The sequence below is a fragment of the Podarcis gaigeae genome (assembly GCF_964106915.1).
Source record: "Podarcis gaigeae genome assembly, chromosome: 5".
Taxonomy (NCBI): domain Eukaryota; kingdom Metazoa; phylum Chordata; class Lepidosauria; order Squamata; family Lacertidae; genus Podarcis; species Podarcis gaigeae.
Genome location: NC_139681.1, coordinates 4,000,732 through 4,022,708, shown reverse-complemented (window position 1 = coordinate 4,022,708; position 21,977 = coordinate 4,000,732). Strand labels below are relative to the sequence as shown.

The window sequence follows — 21,977 nt, the reverse complement described above, 5'->3', positions numbered from 1 at the left end:
TTGCAGAATTCAAGCCTCACAGTTCACCCCAGAAACTGACATATTGCCTTCACTGCTCTATGTTTGCATGAACTTGAGTTTACTGGAAGAGTAATTTTCAAACCCAAGGCATACTGCTCTCATTTATTAATAGGGATGAGGAAGGAATACCACAAACTTTAATGTAGAGCCAACTGATCCTATCTGGGCAGATCATGACCAGGATCGGATAGGAGTTCTGAATCCACAGTCAAGTGGATTTCCTTATGATGGAGTCTCAGGGCTGCACTTTTTGTTTCTAAATTTCCTTTTTAAAATCTCCAGGGAAGTCTTCTAGCTACCCAGGTGGTTTCTTGAAGACATGTGTTTTGAACAGAGCAGAGGAGCAAATCACCCCAGAAGCAATGGGACTTGGCAATGTTCTGCAACTGTCAGAGGAAACCGTACTGCAAAAACACAGCTGCCTCCATGTAAACACTGGATCCACATGGAAATGGGATGGAGCAGACTTAGTCCCACTCTCTTGTAGAACTGGACTGCACATGAATGGTTTTTACACTTAAGTACATTGGGTTACTACATTTTTCTCCTCCTCCTCTGTGTTTAACATCAGTGTGATATCAAAATCAAATGTGTAAAGCTTTTCCTGGCAGAGAGATTTGTAGAGGAAACTTACACCCACAGAATGCATGTGCATCAAGCTTCTATGATAAAGCCACAGCAGCAACACCAGGAAAGGAAAAGGCAACCCTAATTTCTACCTCATTATACATTTAGCTGTCAGTGATACCCTAGGTGTTATACAGAACACCGAAGGAAGGATCACTGAAGATAAGCTGCCAGTCATGATAACTAAACAGAACCCCATTTCATTTTAAGCCTAAAAGCCAACTGCAGACAATGGCCATCCCTCTTCATGAGCTGCTGGTGGTCTTCCAGAGGCAGGTGGCTGACCTCTGCTGGAAAGATTAATCTTGGCTGATCCAGCAAGGCTATTCTTAAACCAGTGTGGTGTAGTGGTAAGGATGTCAGACTAGGACCTGGAAGACCATGGGACCTACTCAGCCACAAAGTTCAATGGGTAATCTTGGGTCAGTTGCCTTCTCTCAGCCTAACCTTCTCACAGTCTTGGTGCGAGGGTGAAATGGGGAAGCAGGGTGGGAGAGAAACCATGTGTGCCACTTGGGCTGCTTTGGAGGAAAGGGAAATAGAAACAAAACAAATAAGTAAGTTTTTCTGCTGAGAAACTAGAGCCTATTCTAACTAGGCCTTCCATGTCAGAATGGGAGAAGATGCTTGTCTGAATCCCCACCAGGAATTGAGAGATACAGGCAAATGTGTTCTTTTCCTTGGTTGCAAATCCACCCTGTTCCACACATCCACTCTGTTGCTCAACTCACAAATTCACTCTGTCATTCCACTGCAAAATAAAAAAAATCCTTCCAGTAGCACCTTAGAGACCAACTAAGTTTGTTATTGGTATGAGCTTTTGTGTGCATTCACAATTCTTCAGATACACACTGCAAAGTCAGGCAAAAATCAAAGGTGTCCATTTAAGTGCTTTAATAGCATTCGGGTCTCCCCGCGCCCAATTCAGTTAACCTGCATTGCCACCATCTACAAGCGATGTTTTGCCCAATCATCTGATGTCCCCTTCTCCTTTTTGCTAGTGCTGGAGAAGACCCTTCCCCACCCTGCCTAGCCCAAATAGTGCCCCACAGTGCTCTCCAGGTAGACTCAGGTGCAAATTCACAGGGGTCCTAGTCCACCCCTTCACTTTCACCATCCCTACTCCAAGGTGCACACCAGAGCAAACGGCAAACAGACAAGAAGTTTTTTAATCTCTCTTCTCAACTTTGTGCAAGATCACTAAACAGCCAAACACATCTTCATTTCACCCACAGAGATTGAAATGTATGCACAGTGCTGGCAAGCTCACCCTCACCTTTCTTCTCTCTACACAGATGGAAGGAAAAAAAGATCCACAGGAGGTGTGTCAGAGGGACAGGAAGGGACATTTGCTTTTAAGCAGGATAATAACGGTCACCCATTCTTCTGTGCAACTATGAATACTGAGCCTAGCCAGAATGATCACCAGAACAATCTTAGGGGTCACATTGTCATGGAAACAAGTTTCCACTAATGAGCTCTCCAAGAAACCAGTGATTAAAAACGGCAAACATTGACTCATAGCACAAATGTACAAGGAGCAGTAAAAAAAAATGTTTTAAACATTGCAAACAAGCATGCTAATCTTTCCCTAATAATAATACTACTACTACTAATAATAATAATAATACAGCAACATACCTGGCTCACTTCCTTCTTTTTTAGTTTCTTCAGCTGCATGCTCTCCCCACACCCAAGAATGAGGCAGGTAAGCTGACACCAGAAGTTTCCTAGGACAGCTGAAAAACCGATGTCCAGAAAATACAGAACAAATCTTCTCTAGTGCCTTGTTTTCTAGTCAGTGGTTCTTTCTAACAGAAGAAGAGAAAAGAGACACTCCTTGTCTATTTCTGATTGTGGCAATGCTGCCAAAATCTGTTTTAGGACCAAAACAGGCAAAATGTGGCAAAATACATACTCTGTTCTCCTTGACATTTTCTTCCCAGTTTTAAACTTAGGCCACTTCCAGATTGTTGCCAGTTTGCAAGTGGGATGCAGTCTTACTGAGGTTGTGTAATTAAAGTAGATTTGTCCACTCTTGCACAACAAACCTACTTCTAAAAAGGGACAGGAATTTTTTGCAGTAAGGAAAGCAAAGGGAAATCCTCTGGAAAGTGTGGTATAGCAATTGTTTGATACAACACTGTATAACCTTGCTGCAAACACATCAGAATAAATGCTCAATAGGCAGATCTGGAAGCAATGCCCTGGAGGAAGAAACAGGTGGAAAAAAACTCTCTTTTATCAGATGTTCAATTCTTCTGCCATGCTTTTCAATCATCCCACTGAAATTACTATTAGCCTCACAGTAGAAAACACGCTGCTTTATGCAGCAGAGTTAACAGCAGCTTGAAGGTAGATTGCGGTCAAGGCATGGAAACAAGGGTTGAACTCTCCGTATCCCTACTCTAATCAAATAGTGTAGCCCTCACAACTCACAAACAAAAACCTCCACCAAATCTAATCAGAGGCGACAACAAAGACAGATCTGGTTCCATAAACACTGAAATCAAAGCATTTTCAAATCCAAGTCTTATTGAAACTGGCCATCAGGTGAAGCCACCAAGAAATTTTACATCCAACAATGAGCCAGCAAATTTGCTGTCTCAGTTTTGAATGCACGGCAGTCTGCAAGGTTAAGTGAGGTATATTCCACAGAGTCCTCCAGGAGGGAGAGAGAGACTGGTATCTGGTAGCAATATTCCAGTTAAGAAAGCTGGCTAGAGGACCACAGCATGGCAACCATCAGGTAGAGAGAATCCTGGACTTGGAATCTTCAAAAACCCGCTGAGTCGGAAGCATGAGCAGAAGTACAATCCTAGGCAGGTTTAATCTGACTCAAGTCTCACTATGTTCAATGTGGCTTACTTCATGATCATCGTATTTTGGAAGGCAGTCTGGGTAGCCATGATATTTCAGCCTAACCTCCACTGAAAGTGAAGGTTACCCATCTTCCAGTTCTCATATATGACTCACCTCCCCATACAGCTGTGAATCCAATTAGATGTGATGTGGCACCTTAGAAGAATATTTTTCCTTGGATGGGGGGAGTCCTGCGAGGTCAGGACCATTTGTGTCAGAGCTGCAGCACATAGGAAAGGGGTACACCCTCCCCTATACAACACTGCCCTGATCCAAGTCGTCCCCCCATCCAAGTCCCCCCCACAAAAAAACCCTATTAGCCATGGAAGGGAATATTTAAGGGATTTATGATGCCAGGGCGCTGAATCTGGATCTCTCCCATCTCGTCTACTTTTTGAGCTCCTTTTCCCATCTCTTATATACTGTTTCTCTTCCACCTCTCCACCACCACTTCCCCCGGAAGCCAGAGGTGCTCTCTTAGAGAAAACAAATACATGAAATGATTAAAATAAAATGTTCCAGGATCTTTCTACTCAACAAACCAGGGGGAATTGTTTGACTGGGATTAAACAACAAACAAAACACCCCAGCCATCTCTCTCAGAAGTGTTGTATTATTTTATAAACCGAGAGAAGCCAGTGAGTATATATAATGGAGAGTTATATTGATGTCAACTAGTGATCAGGAAAACCAAGAGGCTGATCTGGCTTCCAAAACATCACAGCACCACCTCACTGTAAAAACATCATTTCCTCCAGCCTTCACCAACCCTGGCATAATTTGGACTACAGCTTCTACCAGTCTCAGCTCCCACATTTGTGAGGTCCAAAACACCTGCCGGGTGCCCGACTGGCAAAGCCTGATCTACCTGATATTACCCTGGCAGAAGTGCTCGAGCTCCCAGGGTCCTTCCTAGCCTTTTTACTTCCAAGGAAAGGCAGGCAGGCAGGGTGTTCTCCAACTGCCCAGCTAAGAGGTGAACCAATGAGCACAAAGGCTCGAAGGCAAACCTTGCCATTTGCAGCCGTGATCCCCAAATCCTCCTCCCTCCCTCAGTTGCACTGGGAACATTTATTTCCAATCTTTACTTTGAAGCACATTCAAGATGCACAGATGTTTCGCACAATTCAAATAACTTCAACACCCAATGCCCAGCTTTCCTCCCCCTGTGGCCCCAGCTGGCTGGGGCTGATGGGAGTTGTGGGGCAAGCCATCCTGGAGGCCACAGGGGGAGGATGACTGCTGCTTGTGTCTGGGTTCAGGCTGTTGTACCCTGCCCCACAAACCGCCTGCACCAAACAAAATTTCTGACTAAGGACAGGGCTGTCCCAAGACATTTTGATACCTGAGGTGGAAACCAAAATGGCACCACCCTCCCTGCCCGGGAAGAAGGCATGACTGAAGATCTACATCAGGAACAAGGATAAAATAAAGATCTACGTGGTGATCCTCTGGCCCTGAGGATCCTGCCTCCTGAAGCAGTTGTTCCACCTTACCCAATGGGCGGGCAGGCCCTGCCTTAGGGGCCAGTCCAGTTTCCAAAGAGGCTGCCTCCCTTTTCGCCCGCTAGTCCAGCTGCGCGCCCTCTCTGTCCTCCGACTTGTGCCCCGCCACGCCACGCAAGACCGAGTGGCCAGCGAAACTTCGCCCTCGCGTCGAACAGCATCGAAGCGAAGCCGCGCAAGCGCTAAGCGTCCCACGGAACCTCCCCGATCCTGGACGAGGGGACCGGAGCCGGCCTGGTCTCGAGGGGGATCCCGCGCTCCTCTCGGGTGGAGCCTGGGGCGCTCGCTTCCCGCCCTCGGAATCCCGAAGCCCCCTCTCCCCAGCCAGGGTTGGCGCACGCACAGGAACGCACGGGACCTGCGCCGAGGATCTCCCTGCGCCCGGGGCGCGCGCGCTTGGTGGGTTCTTGTTGTTTATAAAAAAAAGACGCGCGAGCGATCCAGAAGCGGAGGCCAGAAAGAGGCAAGCCTTCCTTGCGCGGAGTTAAGTTGGATTCCGTTGCTTCCGTCTGCCAACCAAAGGAGCAAACTCACCGGGAACCGGAGCGTGGTCAAGGGACGTAGAGCCACGCAAAACGAGAATCGCGCCGTGGGCGCCCGCTTGGGGAACGTTTGCATTGGATTACCGCGCACCTGAACAGGTGACGCTTGGAAGACCCCCCTCGCGCTGCTGGCGGTACGGGAATAACGGACTTGTTTCCAGCCTGATCCTTCCTTGGAAGCGAGTCCCATCGAGGTCAATCGGCTTCCTCGGAGGAGACGGCGCCGCTCTGCGCGCTTGCCCCGGAGCGAGTCCATTCGGGTATCAAGCCAGACTTTACATCCGAGTAAACCCGCCCAAGTGCGCCGAGATGTAAAAGGTAATGCCCACGATCGCTAGCTTCGGAGGAAGAGGGCTGCCTGGGGAGAGCTGCGCTCTCGACGGGGCATCGCAGCCCTCGCGGCACCCTCCGCGCCCCCGCCTCCGCGCCCGAGGGTGGGACGGCAGCGCCCGAAGTTGGCCGCGTGGCTGGGAAGCGCCGAGGCTCCGGAGAGCGGAGACCCCTTTGCAGAAGCGACTCGATCGGCTCCTTTCGCTCGGAAGCGAGCTCCGGAGAGCAGCTTCCCGGCGCCTCGGGGACGGGGAGGAAGGGAAGAGGGAGCCGGGGTCGCGAAGGGGCGCCTCACTCACCTGCCAGGCGAGCAGCTCCCCGCGGGGAAAGGGCTGGAGCCGAGAGCGCCATCGCCCGGGGCAGCGCCCGGCGCCCTCCTCCCTGGCTTGCCGCCTTCCCGGGGCTCGGATCAGGGAGCGCCCCACATCCTGGCCGGGCGAAGGCTGCGCTTCTTGCCCGCTCCTCCGCCGGGCTGGGCTCCGGCTCCGGCTCCGGGGGAGGGAGGGAGGGAGGAGGGCGGCGGCGGCGGCGGCGGCGGCGAAGAGCAGGCAGGCGGGCGGGCTCGCTGGCGCCTGCTCGCAGGTCGACCCCGCCGGCGCGCTTAAGAAGCGGCGGAGGGGGCGCAGCCGCGCCGCGCGCCCTGCGCAGGGCTGGCGAGGCACGAGCAGCTCCTCCCCGGCAGGGGTCGGCGGGGCGAGGTCGGAAGCCAACTTGCGGGGGAAGGAGCTGAACTCAACGGGGCGCCAAGCAGCGGGCGGCGTCACTGGGGGGGGGGGGATCCGCCTGGTGGAACTCCGCGGGATCCGTTGCGGGCAGGATCGGGCTGCGACTCCCGCTGCGCTCCCAGCCTGTTTACTCGCGAGCAAGCCCCACTGCCTTCAATGGGACGCGCTGTCTACTGGCAAGCATTGCTTCTTCTAGGTAGTAAGTCCCACCGAACTCATGTTGGGCTTTCCAGTGGCCTCTGGTTTTCTGGGCTGTTGCAAAAGCCCTGCAGTCACACACTCGTTCCCAAGCAGGTGTGCGTCGAAATCTGCCGTTTCATAGAATCCTCTCCTAGGCAAAAGAGCAGTGGAGAGAAAGAGCACCAAAGGGAGCAGTCAAAGCACCAAGGGATTCAGTGGCGTAGCGTGGGCTACCTCTGCCCGGGGCGGCACAGAGGGATTCCACTGCATTGGCTGAAGTTCTGGGCTTCTTCACTTGAAAATTTGAAAGCAATGGAGCCAGAGCAGATGATTTGTGTTAAAGAACTTAGTAAAATTCTGAGGGAACCAGTGCATTCTAATGGCCATTGGGTAGCATTTGCTTTCCTTGTGTCCCTTAGGCTAATAACATCTGATTACTTCCTTGAAAACAGTTCTCATAAGACATGATGTCACACTTCAGATAGAGGGATGGGTGGATGGATGGATGGATAGACAGACAGACAGACAGACATAAATTATATTTCCTGTTTTATGGCCTGGTTTGCAAAGTTAATTATAATTGTACTTATCAACAGTGGCGTAGCGTGGGTTGTCAGCACCCGGGGCAAGGCCCCTTCCAAATCTCCACTTGATACAGTGTCTCTGAAAAAATAAGATCTTCGTTCACTTACAACAACAATGGTTCCAGACACTTTACAGTGTCATAGCAAGCCTTGACATGGGGTGTCATTCTCTCCCCCCCCCCAATATAACCCTGGTTTTTTGTTTTGTTTTTTAAAAAAGGTTAATGGTAAATATTTCAGATGGAGGCATTCCTTTTAAAAGAATGTTTTTAAATTTTTTACTAAATCACCAGGATAAATCCCATTTTAGAAGCCTTACATTTACAGCATAGAACTCTTGTTTTCAAGACTTTTTTCCTTTGCTGTATATCCCCTCCCCCATTTCCTCCAAGGAGCTCAAGGCAGCATATATAGTGGGGGGGGGGAGAACCTGTGACCCTCAAGATGGTTGAACTACAACTCTCTTCATCTTCCTCTTTGTCCCCTGGCCATGCTGGCTGGCGCTGATGGGAGTTGTAGTTCAGCAACACCTGGAGGGCCACCACTGTGTGTGTGCCTACTCCCATTATATTCTTGCAACAGTCTTCTGAACAAGGTTTGCCTGACAAAGAGTGACTGAGTTTCATGGCTGAGTGGGTACCTGAAGTTGGCACCTCCCTGTCCTTGCACTCTAAGTTTGGCTTTGATTTTGCATATGGATGGTATTATATTGGCATTCTTATACGGCTTTGTATGTCATGGCCTAGGTGTTCAAATTAAAGAAGGCCAGGGAGAAGCCCACCTCCTTCTCAAATCACAAGCACCCTGTCAGAAGGAGCAGGGGATTCAGGGAGGCATCTGAGGCCGCCCCTACTCTGAGCTTAATTGTTCTCTCTTTACCACCTTACCTTACCAGGTTACAGGACTATCTTCCGCTTCCATGTGGCTGGTGTCATTTGTTTTGGTGAATCTATTTGATTCTTTTTTTAAAAAAATGTCAGCTGCTTAGATGATTCTTGTTGAAAAGTGGGGTGACAATCAAATAAGTTGTAGTAATACTGTAGTTTGCACAGAACTCCTTACAAACTCTGATCCCCCATTAAAAGTTGATGCAGGAAAATTGGTAGCCTTTTCTTTTGTTTTCTTTTTAGGACCAATGAAATATCATGAAATAGCCTAGAAGTTTTTTTGTTCGTTAGAAAATTGCTTCAGACCAGATGTTAAGGCAAAATTTAAAAAGGTGTAAGGGGGATCAGAGCAGAAGATGGTACACTCTAGGAGTGTTTTTCAAACATGCAGTCTTCAGAAAGTCGTGTCATCTGCTGTGGAACCCCCAGGTTCTTACCCTGGGACTCTAGCAAGTTCAGATCATGTGGGGCTCAGGGTATCACCATTGTCCTGTATAAACTGAGAATTTGCCCAGGAAGGAACCCCAAACCCCTGTATCTCCATAAGGCAGGACAGGGAGGGTAATTATTATTATTCAGAGATGCTGAATAATCTGTCTTTCTGAAAAGCTTTCCTAGCATTATCAGTTTTCTCATTTAACCCTTATGCAAGCTTCTGAGGAACTTCAGGGTTTCCCCTAGAATATAAAAAGCCATGTTTCTAAGGGAAGTAATACCTGTTGCAGGAAGAGTCACATTCTTGCCTGTATCAACCTGGCTGAGAGAAAACAAATTGCTAATCAAGGCTACGTTACTATGGTAGAGGAGGAGAGCCCGGATTTTTGTCTGTGGCACCATATGACCAAACAGGCCTCAATTAGTGCCTGAAGCAAACCTAGCAAATGTGAAAAGCATTTGTTCTGAGGATACGGCAAAGACGCGTCCTCTGAATAGCATCTCCTAGGAGCAGAATGACGCAGGCAGCAGTTTCTGGTGTCAACGCTGCAAGCCAGCAGCCTTTGCTTAGGGGCAGGTTAATATAAAACGAAACGAAATTGCAGCAAGCTACGCTGGAACTCCCTGGAAAAGACCCTGATGTTGGGAAAGATGGATGGCACAAGGAGAAGGGGATGACAGAGGACAAGATGGTTGGACAGTGTTCTCGAAGCTACAAACATGAGTCTGACCAAACTGCGGGAGGCAGTGGAAGACAGGAGTGCCTGGCGTGCTCTGGTCCATGGGGTCACGAAGAGTCGGACATGACTAAACGACTAAACAACAACAACACGCTGAGTCCATAGGCTAGGGTGGGGTGTAAATGTTACCAGATAATTTGTAGTTTTATCCACCTAAGCCCAAACATTGTTACTGCAAACAGAAACACTAGGGCAGATGGGAATAAATATCAGTCCTGTTTAATAAAAGAGCCAGGAGAGCATCATATGAGAGGTAAATGCCACAAGGGCATTTAAGTTGCCAGTTAATCAGAAAAAAAGAACCTGAACTGCAATGTGCTTAACAGCAGCTTGAAGTATGGAAGTTAATAGGTAAAGCGCTGGTGATAAACATTTTCACCTGCCAATATCTACACAGGTGCAGGGCCCAGTAAAAAAAGTTGGCAACCTTAGGAATATTTAAAGATCTCAGTTTAAATGCTGATTTCATGCAAGACCTGGAAATAGACAATTAGAAAGGACACAGAAAAATGGGAAATGATTTTTTTGTATAATCAAGATTCTTGTTACCGGATACCTTCTTGTTGCAATGTAACATGAATGAAGACAAAAATGCAGAAAGGCATGAGCTCAGAATGGATCCTGCTCTCTTCCTCACAACTGCTCTCACTCCAGCTAGGTGTTAGGATGCTCTGAGAAGCTGTGTCTAATTTTTTACCCTTACATCACAGTTGGCACAAGACAGGATGCTACCTGAGGTGATCGGATCCACTGCTCTTCCTCTTCTCCTTTCAAGAGTTTCGTTTGGACACACTGTTTGTCTCCCCCTCCTCTCTGCCTTGCTGTGTGAAAGGGGGTCCTTCCTTAGAAAAAGGTGATTGGGGCACTCTGCCCCAGGAGAGTGTCTGTGCCACTGCTTTTTCATGGTGGCTAGAAATGACCCTTTACATTTAGGGTGTAATCATCTGCAATACATGGCTAAAAACACTTGCCCACCTTTTTTCATTTTTAGTTACTTATTTTCAGTATTTGTTTTGGCTTTCAGAATCACAGAACTGTAGAGTTGGACGGGACCACAAGGATCATCTGTGCAGTGCAGGGATCTCTTACTCAACATGGGAGCTGTGGCTGAGACCCGGGTCAGGGAGGAGGAGGCTGCGGAGGAAGCCGAGCTGGGATTGCTGAGGGCGGAGCAGTGGCACCTCCACTTGGTGCTCCTGGCACTGGCTCTGCCAACAGCAGGGGGCCATGGCTGGCAGGCAACAGCGGGGTGTGCAAGGGCAGCCCCCAGCTCTCCCAGCGCGGGTGCCTGCCACCCTGGTGGCTCACCATTGCCACCCATGTACAGCCCAGCCCAGCCAAGGGGGGGAGGGTGCCATCACCGCCCACTGAGGAGAGAGGAAGAGGACGGTGGGAAAGCACCCCGAGGGGGAAATGCCCCCCCCCAGCATGTGCCTCCACCCCAGCTGCTCAGTTCACGGGGGGGACGGGACACAACACTTGCCCCACCCTGGGTGCCAACAGCTCGCACAACACCACTGCATGGCAGCATGGCAGCAGCCAGAAAGGAGGAAGAACAGCCAGGATTTTCTCTCTAGGAACCCACAAGTTTGCTCTTTTTGTGCGAAGCCTTGGCTTGGGGTTATATGTTTGCTGGGTCAGAAAGTGACCAATAAGCATTTATCGAGAAATGCATGTTCTGTTTATCCTTCTCCAAACATGGGGAATCTCTCTAGGCACTTTGGGTGAACATATGATGATTCATTCTACTACCCTGGTGGGGAATGGTGCTACATCTAAATGAGGCTGGCTCTGCTTAATAATGTAATCTGCTGTATTCAAAAGCATAAAGCCAGCCCTGCAAACCATTAGTTCCCCCTCTGCTTTGCAATGGCCAGCTGCTGAAAGCAGAGCAATAGTAAGTCTGCTTATTTCAGAGCAGAGAATCCAGAAAAGTGTTCTGTGTAACTACTAATTCCCACTGCTTACAGATAGATGACCCACCCATGGGCTTTTACTGCTGAACACTTGTGAACCAATAAAGGAACATAAATTCCAAATGAACTGTTATTCAGTACTACTAATTCACAGCAAATGTCAATTAACAGAAATCCCTCTAAGAAGCTTTTACCAGCCTCCTGCTGGTTTTCAAGCTATTAGCAGGCCGTTTACACATTGTTATCTCTTTCTTTCTCTCATTCAAAAAACCACATGTGCAGCTGTGATCCTAAGCATGTTCACTCAGCAGTAAGTGTCCCTGAAATTAATAACACCTATGCTTTCACAAGGGTGGCACTGTGGTGTAAACCACAGAGCCTAGGGCTTGCCATTCAGAAGGTCGGCAGTTCAAATCCCTGCGATGGGATGAGCTCCCATTGCTCCCAACTCCTGCCAACCTAGCAGTTCAAAAGCACATCAAGTGCTTCCCTCTGGCGGGAAGGTAAACGGCGTTTCCGTGCGCTGCTCTGGTTTGCCAGAAGTGGCTTAGTCATGCAGGCCACATGACCCGGAAGCTGTACGCCGGCTCCCTCGGCCAATAAAGCGAGATGAGAGTGCAGCCCCAGAGTCGTCTGCAACTGGACCTAACAGTCAAGGGTACCTTTACCTTTTCCTTTTATGCTTTCACAGATGTGTCTAGCATTGCAGCCTCCAAAATTAACAAATCTTAGCTACCGTAATGTAAAATGCTGTATGCTCAAGTTATCCTCATATCAGCTAGCCAGCCCTGAAGAGACATATTTTGTAGTATTTTATGAGGACTAGATTTTCTCTCTCTCTTGGAAAGTGTAGAAGCACTGAAAAGGCATGACTGTCAGAAATGTAGACATTGTGCTACATTAGAGAATTCAGTGCTAAGAAACACAGAATTGTGGTTTTTTGCAGAATATGAACAACTCTGTACACTGGACATATAAAATGAATATGTACCATCAACTTTGAACAAGCAGCTCCATCTTTCATTTTTATGAGTTTAAAACACTATGATAGCATGCCTGCACTTCATTGTTTTGTGGTGCAAATAGAGCTAATAGAGCGTTTCCGTGCGCTGCTCTGGGTCGCCAGAAGCGGCTTAGTCCTGCTGGCCACATGACCCGGAAGCTGTACGCCGGCTCCCTCGGCCAATAAAGCGAGATGAGCGCCGCAACCCCAGAGTTGGCCACGACTGGACCTAATGGTCAGGGGTCCCTTTACCTTTTACATATTGTCAAAGAAAAAGAGTAAATCCTATTAAAACCTCTTTCCTTCTGAGGTGCTGAAGGTGTCATCCTCATACAGAATTGTAGCATTATAGAGCTGGAAGGGACCTGGAGATAAGAGCTCCACATCATCATCAATTAGCAGGACACTGAGAATGGAAAACAGGAGGAATCTCCTTGCAATTCTAATAGGAAGTGAGTGTTCAGTTTATTTTGTCCCCAAATGGGGACAAAACCATTGAGTTTGAAATGCATTGCTCTTGCTATTTATGGATAAGAGCTTTGCACAGCAAACCTTAGAAACAGTCCATCTGAAGAGTCACTCAAAAGAACTTTAATCCATTCCCCAGGCTCATACATTACTATATGTATATTAAAAATATAGTTCCAGGTGATAGCAGATATTCTATAATTGCAAAGCCTACTCTTGCCTGTTCCTTTTTGGAAGCCCCTGCTTCCATTCCTGCTTCCCTTCTGCTTGTCCTGTCCTTATCAGGGGTCACAACTGATCTGTCAGTGGAACTCCTGAATTCCAGAATGTTTGTGACAGGTAAATAACACAGCTAACCAGTGCCAGCCATTCTTTGAGAGAGGAGGTTTCCACCATGTAAACTACACACAGACAAGGTGTATAAAAGACGCAACAAGTTCAGAAGCACCACTGTCTGCAGTGAATTAAGGGCCAAACTGCTGACTGTGAATGAAGAGAAGCCCAAACTCAGGTGGTTTGGACAGGGGGCCCACCACAGGGCCTTGAAGGATTGCCAACAAAGGCATTCCAATAATAAAAAAAGTCAAGGAAATGACTCAGAGGCCAAGCCTTGTAGCTGAAAGCCAGACTACACATATCAGTTTCAAGGAGAAACAGCAGTTCTCTCTAGGCGGACATCTAAAAGATGGCCACAGCCCAGCACATTTGGCTCAGTTCACGGCTGCAGCCTTTGAGGGCAGCTGCGACTTCTGCAAGAGATTATCTGCCCAAGGCAAGTGGTGGGTCTTTGCTGGAGAGGGTGATGACGGAAGCAATTTATGATTTTGGCATGGTGAAAAATAAGTGGAGAAAAGAGGTAGCACTTTGTGGATGTGCAAAACAACAACCTGTAATCGAGCTCCATTTCTATAACTGCCTCTTTGCAGGCAACACACATGGTAAAAAGTAAGGATGTCATAATTTGCCAACCACAGTGTGAATTTTACAGCTGGTAGTATACAGTCAGACCTGGAGCTTCCATGAAATCTGGGTGTATCTTTACTCCCTTCTCCAACTACAGGTCATTTATTGACAGGGGAGGAATGCTGCCGAGGGCCCTGTAGCTCTGAGAATCACAGGTGGGAATGAATCCATAACACATTGGCTGACTTCCAGCTACTGGTTCTTAGCATCTGTCTGTCTCAAGAGACAATGGAGTGCACCTCCAGCAGCACCAAAGTAACCTCCCTGAGGCACAAGCTTGGGCAGGGTGTATGGAGGTCCTGGGCTGCCCAGACAATAAGACCCCCCTTCTCAGCCTGGCTGATGGGGTCCAAAGGAAAACAGAGCAAGACGTTTGGCACCAGCTTGGCTGCAGGCATATAGAACGCCATCCAGCCACCTTCGGGATTCCACTCCAGATTTGTGGAATGTTTACTCCTTAGCCTTTTCTTCTCCTGAAGATGTCATGCAGGGCAACAGAGGTTTGGGATCAGAGTTTTCCATCTCCTAGATTGGCATCCTTCCCAGGTTAATATATACCATGACTTTATACCACTGTCAGAAGTAGTGCAAAGCAGATGGTGTGTGTTTTGGAAATCATAGCTCACCCAAAATTTTGTTAGAATAGGTAGAGAAATAGTGAAGCAATTCTATAATAAAGACAACCAAGTCAACTGTGAGATAAAGCATAATATTGTGAGTCTGGGGTGGGAAACTGTGCCCCCTCTAATCTCTGGATCTAATTTTTGGAATAAAGTTGTAACCTGGGTGATTAAGAGGGGAAAAGGAAAGAGGCTCCACCTCAGGCTCAGGCTGCAAATATTCGTAGATAAACCACGTATCCTAAAGACACCACAGTCTCCGCTGTGTCTCATTCCAAAAGGAAACACGGAGCCTGAGTAAGTGCCTGGAAATCATGGAATCTCACATCACTCAGAGATTGGGGTGGCGTGCAAAAGTTAAACATCCCTAATTTCTTAGAAAAATTAAATTGGGAGCAATTAAATATCTCACTCTCCTGATTGTTCCACCAGCACAAACATTTCTGCTTGATAGATGGCATGGTGCCCCCCCTCTCCCCTCACTTTTCTGGGGCTTCCTCTGACCTGCCAGGTTGGAATTGGGGGGGTGCAAGGAAGGGTGAAATCCTCATTGTGCTAGTGGGAGAACTTATGGTGGTTTGCCAAGCATACAGGGTTAGTTGAATTTATTTACACTACAGTCGTACCTTGGTTCTCAAACATAATCCATTCCCGAAGTCCGTTCGACTCCCGAAACCGTTCAAAAACCCAGGTGCAGCTTCCGATTGGCTGCAGGAGCTTCCTCCACTCAAGTGGAAGCCACTTCGGACATTCGGCTTCTGAAAAACATTCAAAAACTGGAACATTTACTTCTGGGTTTTTGGCATCTGGGAGCCAAAATGTACGAGTACCAAGGCGTTCGAGAAACAAGGAGTTTTGGAGGAGGATTTGATATCCCGCTTTATCACTACCCGAAGGAGTCTCAAAGCGGCTCACATTCTCCTTTCCCTTCCTCCCCCACAACAAACACTCTGTGAGGTGAGTGGGGCTGAGAGACTTCAGAGAAGTGTGACTGGCCCAAGCTCACCCAGCAGCTGCATGTGGAGGAGCAGAGACGCGAACCCGGTTCCCCAGATTACGAGACTACCGCTCTTAACCACTACACCACACTGGCTCTTCTTTTTGGTAATATGTGACAGTATTAGTCAGGGCATCTGCTTGGGCAGTAATTCCTGATGTGAAAATATGGCTATTCTGAACATAAGAGGCTGTCTTATGGAGGGAAAGGCCACTGATTCATGTAGCCTAATATTCTCTCTTCTGATTTCTCAGCTCTGTTACCTGAAATCCTTTAAGATGGGAACCATGCTACAAACCACATAAAAAAACATTCTCTCTGTCTTTATGGGTTTTCTCTGAGTGGGAGTGTCGCAAATAAAAACAAGAGTCCACATTTCACCTGTGAAATGTAGGGTGTAATTTAATAGCATAAAATGCTTGTGTGCATGTGTGTGTACTACAGAAAATGATCATACCACTTCTCGGGGGGAAGGGAACAATCACACACCTTCTACCTGTGATGCTTCTTGTCTCTCTACTAGGGAGACTGACAGACATGTCAGTCCAGTGATTTAGGATGGGGTTGAGAGCAAACATGTCATGATGAAGCCTCGTGAAGTCCTTCGGTTGCAGCTGTGTGGAGCTTGTCTCATGCGAAACCAAGAATTTGATTCTTTATTTTCAGGGAAGAGGAATGGACTTTCCGTCTTTAATCAGTGAATGTTTTATTTTGATGCTGCTATAAATAAACAAGATTTCCCTTCATCTGATGTGTAATTCATTCAAATAATCTCTTGGTTGGGGCTTCACATTAATCCCTTTTATGGAGGAGGGGGTTGGGGGTATGTAGAAAGAGGCAGGGCAGGGAGAGAGAGGTTGAGCAAAGCCAAAATACTAATCCATGCCACGATGTTTTCTTCTGTAGGTGACTGTATGATAATAAAGACTAGTGTTTCTTTCCCCTTTAAAATTTAATTGAAAGGATTCCTTGCAGTTAATTCCTAAATGATAATAAGAGGATAGTGCTTTTTGTAGAAGAAACATGCTGAGTAAGAAAATCTTGTGTCACCAAGGGATTTCTCCACTGTAGAGCAATAAACGTTGTAAAGCTGGGTCAAGCGGTTTTTGAACCCAGAGTTTGAAGCAAGTTCTGCAGTTGCTTATGTTTATTCCGTCTCCATGGATCCCATCAGACCAAAAACAAATTACAAAAAACAACAACTCTGATGGAAACAGATCTCTTTCCCACAATGTTTTTCAGCTGGGCAGATTTATCCTTGTGTTAGGGCTTTACGTAAACCAAATCCTTTTAACTGCTTATGGCAGTGACTGATAAAAATCCCTTGTGCATTCATGAGAAATTAAAACTTGGATACAATACTGTGGCTTCCTAATTCACCAGTGGGGAAGCATCCTGGGTAGTGGGGGGGGGGAATTTCCTTAATGAAGTATTTTTCTTACAGGTTTGAGTATCAGCTACTCAGTTTGAGGGAGGCAGTACAAAACACAGGGTTTGTGGTACAAAACCATGCAAAACTATTCCAAAAGTTTGGCAGCAGTGAATAAGACAATGTTTGATACTTGGGTGTTAACTACAAACACCAGTTTGATGTATCTATTACTCAGTTTGGGGAGTGGTATAAAACGTGGTGTTTGAGGTACAATGAAATATAATGAATGAAAAAAAATGCTGAAACCAGAAGCTTTTCTTTTAAGTATTTTAGTTCCAGAGATCCCGAAGGACCAGACAAAGTTATTCACATATGCAACCACGGCTGCAGGGATGCTGTTAGCTGAGAGATGGAAAGATGGCACAACTCTGACCAAGGAAGAGTGGCAGATAAAACTGATGAACTATGCAGGGATGTCAAAACTTACAGGAAGAATTAGAAACCAGGAAAAGGCCGACTTTAATAACGAATGGAGAAAGTTTATAATTTATTTAAAAAATTACTGTAAACACACATTGATAGCATTGACATAGAACTTGTAACAAAAATTTAAACTATGGAGTGATAAAGGATATATATATATATATATATATATATATATATACACACACACATATATAGCTACAGAAGAAATGCAGAGGGGAAAATCATTAGATGAAGATCCACAAAGGGGGTGGGGGAGGAAAGTCAAAGGGGATTTTATATTTATTTATTTTTTATTCTGTTTTTATATTGTAAAATTGAAAAGGCAAAATTAAAATAAAATCATTTAAGAAATCATTTAAAAAACCCCAAAATGTGGGGTTTGAGGTACAAAATGGCACAAAATGAGTGAAAAACTTTGGCACCAGTTTAGAGGGGATCCCAAATTTGGGGGTTTGTTGTCAATAAAAGCTCTGAGGTGGTGTGGCTTTGACCACCATTGCTCTCCTGGCTTCCCAAGACAGTGGGTCCCTGGCCAAGAGGGAGAGAGGATGTGCAAGGACCTTGGCCTGCTGCAATGCATGGCGGTGGGAGCTTCCGACTGGAGCAATGGTCTTCCACCAATGCCATCTCACTGGCTGCTAGTGGCTTAGGGACTCCCTGTCCTGCCTTGAGATGCCTCTCTAATGGTGTGGTCCAACTCAGAAATGTGAGGACCTTCTCAGAATCACCCTGATTCGCCTCATAATTTGAGAGCTGGTGCACTGGGCTCTCATCCCCTTTGATGCAACAGCACTACCCACAAACACATGTGGTTGCACATAGGTTTCACTGGTATCAAGCCAAACTTTAAAGTTAAAGAATAGCTAAACAGTGGATATGGATATCTTAAGAAAGCAAAGGCGAAGAGAGTTGGTCCAGCTGCCTCCTCGTTTTAAAGATCAGCTGGCCTGTAAAGACGAGCCAGTGCCTCAGTGGTGCTCTGAAAAGAGCCAGAAGAGAAGAGCACCTCCACTCCTTTCTTTGAGGAGGGTCTTCTGTTCTCCCTCTGCCTGCTCATTATGGATGCAGCAGATGGAGTGGAAGATGTTCATCCAGAAGCCACCAAACCGGATCGAACCCCAAGTATTCCAGTGTAATTTGTGGGTTGGACTGTAAAGATTTACATCCTTTCAGCATGATTATGTGGGCAATGAAGTCACGGAAATATTCAACTGAATAATAAAAACATACCACATTTGTGAAAAAGATACTTACTGTGTGCCATGTGTTCAGGAAGTCAAGTAACCTTGTTTTTATTAAAAATTATTTTAAATTAAAAAGTATTTTCTGTTTTGATTTATACTGCCTTACCTATCACTTTTGTATCCAAAGAGTACAGGGTGATTTATTTGGATGTTTTGGTTCCATAACCAATCCTGTATGTGTGCAGAATATTCATTTTAGTTAGTCATTTAAAAAATGGATACACCGTTTCTTCAAGGCTTGGCACGGCTTCCAATAAAACTTATTTTTTTAATGACAGTAGCAAGAGTTTAGACTATCTCTGGGCTCCTCCAAATGTCCTGTTTATTGAGCATTCATCCTGATTTGCTTGCATAAAGCTGAAACAGTGGTTAGCCTATGGCCAGTATTTATTGAACATTTGTTCCTTTTTTTGTGGGGCACTTATACAACAATTAACATTCCTTTTGATTTGCTTGCAGGGTGTTTACACATCTTTCCATTAATCATTTGTTTACCCCACACTTTTCAATGCATTTCCCCTCACTTTCCAAATCTCAACAATTCTTATTCATGTATTTATTGCATTTGTCATGCTTGAATTGCACAAACTTAAAATACTGCTAGGAGCATGAATCCCTCAGTCAGAGTCCCCACAAGACACTCTGGAGGCATGTTGTGTCACAGGCGACACCCCAAACCCAGTAAAATACTCAGAAGCAGCATAGATAAGTGGGTGGGGATTGTTTGTTTGTGTAGGAAGTTCAAGGAGAATTCATTTTGAAGGTTGGATTTTGTGTGTAGAATATGAATTTTTCTTTACCTAAGCAATTTGCAGTGAACAGATTTCCACCTGATATGGATGGCAGGTAATGTGGCTTTTCTAAGTGCTAATAAAATCTAGACCATTTGGCCCAATTGTATAAATTAGGCATGGAGCACCAAAATCAAGAAAAATATTAGACATTTCTGTCTAGTATTTCCCCCTTACCTATCTTGTTTGTTTTGGCCCCCAAATATACTTTTTGGGTGCATCTAAAAATTCAGTGGAACAGAAAAGGGCTTGCTGTTTTTGTGAAAATCTATTGCGTAAGGAAGTCTTAATCCCTCAGTGTAAGTGGATGCAATTTGAAATAATAGTTTACTGCAACTGAAGTTTTGTGCTGCCTGATTTGAATATTGGTGGAACCCCTTCCCGAAATAAAACAAACACAGAATTCTGCCTCTCCCCACTGCTTCCTTTCATTATGGTAGCAGCTGCCCTTGTTTAGGAGGACACTCTACCCAGACAACACAACGCATGAACAGAGCGACAATGGACTCTCTTTGCAGGCCTCATCAGTTACCTGACTCCGCCAAGTGTAGGTGCTAGCCAAGCTTCTTCAAGTCCACTCTGCCCCACTACACCACAAGGGATTTCTGATTTTATTTACTATTAATAAGCATTAGTTTAATTAGTTGCTGTTTGGGCAGTATTATTCTCTAGGAAGAGTGGTGCTTGCTAGCATCCTTTCCACGAGATTCTATTTATGTAAGAGCGCGTGTGATACTTACCTTCAGGCCTACATTTGGAAATGTGGTTGGCTGGTTTTAAGTGCTGCAGCTGAAACTCATAGTTCTTCCTTCTGTGTGCTTCCCTGCCTTTTTGGCAAGCCAAGTTAAGAAAAGAAAAAACCTTAAGAGATACTCAAAAGTGATGCTCTGGGGAGTAGTGTTTATTTGCTAACTTCATCTTCTGCAGAGCAGTAGGGGGTCCTCCTCACCAAGTATTGCTTCCTTGTGTTGCTCCACCATGGCCAAGAGTACAAACAGATTTCAGAAAGCTGCTGCTAAAACACATATTGATTTTCTTGGCAGCAACTATTGTGATTTACGGCAGGCTCTGAAGACTCATAAGTTCAAGCAATGGGCAAGATCTGCTGTGTGGATAACAGACAGGAAATGTCTTTCCAGTCTTGGCTGAATTAGTAGAATGGAAAGCTTGTCCAACATTTCATACGCAGATATGTGTTTAGCTTTACTTGAGTTAAAAAAATCATGTAGTCTTTGCTCTAACAGGATGTCAAATTAGGACGGCACTGGTTGGCACTTTCAGCTTCAAATGCTCATTTGTGGAATTACGCCAGTGACTTTTGTCTGAGATGGTACGCCAACAATTTTTGTGCTATCTAGGATTTCATGTGCCGTTATCCATTTCCCTAACTTGGTGCCTCAGTCCTAATACTGTATATGGGAGGCAGGCATCCAGAGGGAACGACTTGGGCAATGTCACTCACCATTGCACTCAATGTGTTTTGAATATATGCAGTTTGGACAATAGGCACGATCCCTGGAATGAATGTAAACCCTGTGTAAGTTGCAGACCTGGGACTCAGCTAGACAGGTGATAAGAAAAAGTGATTTATATGCGTTGTGTGTGCAATATAACATTGTGCCACCAGATAGAGATGTGGAGTCCCATTTTTCTCTACCTGTTTTCCTTCTTTAAATTTACAACGCTTTAAACTGAAAATGCTTCTTTGATGCATCTAGATCCAGCCTTACTGTAAAGTTATTTATATCCACAGGTATTTCCTGCCTTCTCTGCATTCTGGTAGGCACCCAATTTATGCCCACCAAAACCAAAAGCAAAAATAACAATTTGAAGACAGTCTGTAAAGTGGGAATGTGCATAGGAATTTGTCTCATAATGAAAGCAATTGGCAGCATGCACATTAAATGCACATGCTGAAGTACATTGTATTTACTGCTGTGTGGTTTCTGAAAGCAATGCTATCCAAGACAATGAGTCAGAAAAGCAGAAACAGTATAAAAATAAAGGGACAAGCTTTGTGCATCCCTATTATTTGTTAATTTTGCTGTTGGCTTAGTTCATGTCTGAGCACAGCTGAAAGGCTGGGGTACTTTTACATGTTTCGTTAATTAATGAGCACACTACTGCGGTTTAAAACACTGAGTGCTAAACAAGGACTGCACTTAGAAAATCTTGGACAAAATGCACAGCAATGAGCAAGGAGAAAAAGTCAGGGCTACTGATGAAATAAAGGGAAGGAATCTGTTGCTTGTGACAGATTCAAACCATGTTAGGTATGCTATGCAACAAATTATAATTAATTTGGCTAGGAAATATTTAAGCAATGTGGCATGATAGAGCATAGAGGAAAGAAGACATCAACAGCCCTTATTCTCCTGCTAAACACAGAATCATAGGCTCATACAACTGTAGAGTTGGAAGGGACCCCAAGGGTCATTTAGTCCAACCCCTGCAATTCAGGACTCTCAGCTAAAGCATCCGTGACAGATGGCCTTCCAACAGCAGGGTATACTCTTCTCCCACTGCACTTGCAGATTGGAACAGGTGCTTTTTGGCATTCAAAAAATGATAGATATTTTCATTAACAGGTAGGAATTGCTTAAATTGCTTTGGAATTGTAGCAGAGACTTTGACTTGAATACTGATGCCTTTCCTCTGGATTCTCGGATATCTGCCTGT

At 45.7% G+C, this 21,977-nt stretch overlaps 1 protein-coding gene across 13 annotated transcripts in view; it reads right to left on the bottom strand.

The window, feature by feature from the left end:
• SHISAL1 (shisa like 1) overlaps positions 1–21,977 on the bottom strand; it is a gene marked incomplete at its 3' end in the record, with an annotated part of 195,564 nt that overhangs the window by 82,353 nt on the left and 91,234 nt on the right. For 3 of the 13 annotated variants that reach the window (XM_083738981.1, XM_083738967.1, XM_083738980.1), the window contains exons 1-2: positions 6,187–6,553; positions 2,290–2,459 (exon numbers count right to left, since the gene is read on the bottom strand). The exons of 2 other annotated variants lie outside the window; for them this stretch is intronic. Of the gene's footprint in view, positions 1–2,289; positions 2,460–3,224; positions 3,462–5,006; positions 5,086–6,186; positions 6,860–21,977 lie in introns of those variants that run through there. 8 more of the 13 variants (XM_083738970.1, XM_083738978.1, XM_083738975.1 and 5 more) reach the window with 8 other exon arrangements.